Genomic DNA, 3,699 nt, shown 5'->3' on the forward strand with positions numbered 1-3,699 from the left:
GAGTACTTAGGAGGAAAAAAGTTCTGCCAATGCACAGGAGCAAGCACCTACAGGAGCTCAAAGAGTTTGCTGTCTTGAACTAATACAATGCAAAAATAAAGTGTCATTAAATGGTTAAGATTAAAGAAATTACATATATATATATATATATATCGCCTTCAAGCACAGAATGCGGAAGAAACTGTTGCAGAGTGGTACGGCAGTATGAAAGCATCTATGTTGATTGAAATCATGTCAAACCACATATGAAAACCGATTCGACTCCACCTGTGCTTTGGCAAGCTGTCTCGTGGGGAGAGGAAGAAGCACCTGTGCCTGGAATTGAATTAAGGCTACTTCACCAGGTGCTCTTAAATTGGCGTCTCCAGCATATTGCATGTGTAATTTATTCTGAAGTAAAATTGATGAAAGTTTAGCCTTTTCTTATTCTAATCCCTCATAAATGAATGTTTTGTAAATTTATATCATCTTCAACATTTGAAAACTGAAGTAATATTTAAACATATTAAATATTTAGAATAACTAAAAATGAATAACTTTCATTTAATCTCCCATATAGAGCTTCTTTTAAGATCAAATTAGGATGGTCATACAGCTCAGCAGATTAAAGCGCCTGCTCAGGGAGACACAGCAGCCAGGGTTTCACCCCTGGCCTGCCATTCTGGCCTAGCCTCCAGAGTGTGCTGGAATGGCCATTGAAACTGGACATGTTGTTGCATGCCTGTAATCCTAGCATTTGGGAGGCGGTAAACAGGAGGATTACAGTGAGGCCAATCTACACGGTGAAACTTTGTATACTGTGTGCAACTTGTCCTAAAATACAAAATAGAAAAAAAGCTCAAATTATTGTTTCTGTGAAAAATTCAGCATTGAATTGTCTACAAATGGAATACACAAATTTGATGTTGATTTTCAAATCTCTTAAATTTTCAGATTTCAATAAATATCATTTAAAGGCCAGGTACTATATGACTGAATAAATCTTCCTTTTCTTTTTTTTTTGTTTTCCCCCTCAGCATATCTGCGAAACAAACCCCACCAAACTTGTTGGTACCACCGCTTGTTTGAGCCCTTCTTTATGTGATCAATGGGACTAGTCATGTGGTAGCCATGGCACAACGGCTCTTCGAGAATGCTTATTACTGCCTGTGACTCATTCTGCTGGCTCGCTGCACTTCCATGCTACCATTTAGCCTTCAAGTTCACACAAACATGGGCCTTGGAATTCATATATGAAGAAAGGAACTATTAAAACTATTTTCAGTAGTAAGAGCATCTTTAATCAATCAATTAAATGTCCCCTCCATTTTTATTGCCAGCATTTAGTGCCTTCCTCTGATGAATAGCTAATATCACTAATAATTATTTGTCGCGAAGTATCACTTACCTCTAGATAAAGTTGGAATGATTTTGTGGTATTAATTTCAAGGGGATATTCAGTGAGGCAGGCATGCATAATCATCCAAAGTTCTCCCAAAAGGGAAGGCACTTTAGTAATGATTCTAACATAAAAGCAATGAAGTACCATTATGAAGAAATAAAAAGTTAGCATACTTTGTTTATTTACAGCAGTGCTTGTTAGTATTACAGAATGCTAGGGTTTGACTCGCATATTTGTGTGTCCATTTCGCCTATGTTCATCCCTTTCAGTCCCTCCTACACCACCTCCTTTTCCTTTTCCAATCCAGTGAAGCCTGAGTCCCCCAATTGTACCTTCTGGCTTCTTGCCATCCCTCTTTATGAGTTTGTATTTGCTTTTATTTTCACATAAGAAAACATGTTATTTCACTTTTCAGTTTCAATACTTTTACTTGCCTTGATGCATTCTATCAAGTCCAGTTTGCCTAAAACTGATGTGTTTTCATTCTTTACTGCTAGATGATAAAAAATTTTCAGAAAATAGTTTTCTAAGCCAAATTCAGTAACACAATTTCTAAATACACTTACTCCGCACTAATCTCATAGCAGTTAAATGTATATACACATCTGGCCTGGAAGATCTTGGGTTGTTTTGAGAGTCACAGTGGAAAGTAGAGAAAAAAGTCTGGCCTTGGCCAGAGCCGAGGTGAGACTTCAGCAGAAGAGCCACAGAAGTCGGGCAGCAGCCCTAAAGTCACTTTTATTTTTTAACTTTCTTTTAATGTGTGCTCTATGTCAGTATTGTTTTTGTTAATCTTACTGGGTTTAATTAGCATATTAGTATTTATCATAAATAGTATTTATCAGGAAAACAGAGATTGAGATTCTGCAATGTGGCATATGCCTATAATCCCAGCACTTGCTAAGGGCTCGAGGACTCCACCTGGACTTGGGGAGGATATTGTCAGGGGCTCTAGGTCTTCAGGAGACTAGTGCAGGGCATTGCTGTATACAGTCCCTCACCTAGATGCTTTGGGTCTCTAACACATGGAGAGATCTCTTGAACTCCCTTGAATTTGACTGTTTTTGGTGAATATTACAAAATAATCCTGTACACTACATATTTATGTTAAATCTTGATTCCCTTGCAAGCTCTGAATCAAGCAGCAAGCATTCTTGAATAAGGATGAGGAAGGCTTGTTTTGATGTTCCCGAATATATAGAATAGAGACTCAAGTTTTCAGAAGTTCCAATAGACTGAGCATGTGCCTTGTTAAACACACCCTGGACTGGTGGGCGGATCCATGGGCCTACTGATGCCCTGCTGAATGTTGTGCAGCATTCCTCTATCTCTCTACAGACCCGAAGAGTATTGGGAGACAGGTTCTCATGATAATTTGTTACTTCATCACAATCAACTTCACAACTGGTAGAGGTGACAATAACTCTTGACTTGAAGTTTCAATGTCAAGGAAATCAACCACCTGCCACATGCCTAGAAATCTACTCAGTGTAAGGTCAAGGCTCAGGTAAGGTGAGTTGTTTCTTTGTCTCCCCACTGAGGTCAATGCCACACAAAGTTTAGGGAAGAAAATGAGATTCATAATGGCAGTAAGATAGGAAGTTTAAATTATTTGTGATTCTTCAGTAACATAGTTTCCTGTGCATAATCAACCATCTGGTAATACTCCTTGATAATGAATGTGTAGGGCCCTGTCCTGTGTTAATGGTTGGTGTGATTCCTCCTGAGAACTGCCCCCTGAAATGGGTCTTAAGTCTTGTCTCTGTGGGAGGGAGCCACAGTCAAGGTGTACTGCAGTAGAAAACATCCCAACCAGCTTTGACAGGTAAGTGAGGTCATACAGGAAGTCAAAAAACAGGAGAGAAAAACGTACACATCACTTACTATAAAAGGCTGTGATAAGACTTCATTCTGGACTACACTTAAAATCCACACAACCAAGTTCTAAACCTTGTATTACTTAAAACTGAATCATGAATCAATTGGAGAGAGTTACTTTTATAACACAATCTGTTTCTGGAAGCCCATTACCCTATGAATTCCTAAGTGGATTAATGACAGTGCAGTCACCAATTCCCTCGCTTCTCACTTATTCTTTTTTTCTCTGTATTTTAAATGTCTTCAGGGTGTTCAGGGTTTCACTGCATACATAGATCAGACTCGCATTGATCCCTGTTTATAAGCTCCCAAGAACTGGGATTACAGGTGTCTGCCATCATGACCAATCTCCATTCTTAATTCTAAGGCTATGAAGAAGAACATATATGTAGCTGGGAATGCCAAGATATATGTTATTAGGATGAACAAAGGGACAGAGA

Source organism: Octodon degus, unplaced genomic scaffold (genome assembly GCF_000260255.1).
Source record: "Octodon degus isolate 3935 unplaced genomic scaffold, OctDeg1.0 scaffold00526, whole genome shotgun sequence".
Classification (NCBI taxonomy): domain Eukaryota; kingdom Metazoa; phylum Chordata; class Mammalia; order Rodentia; family Octodontidae; genus Octodon; species Octodon degus.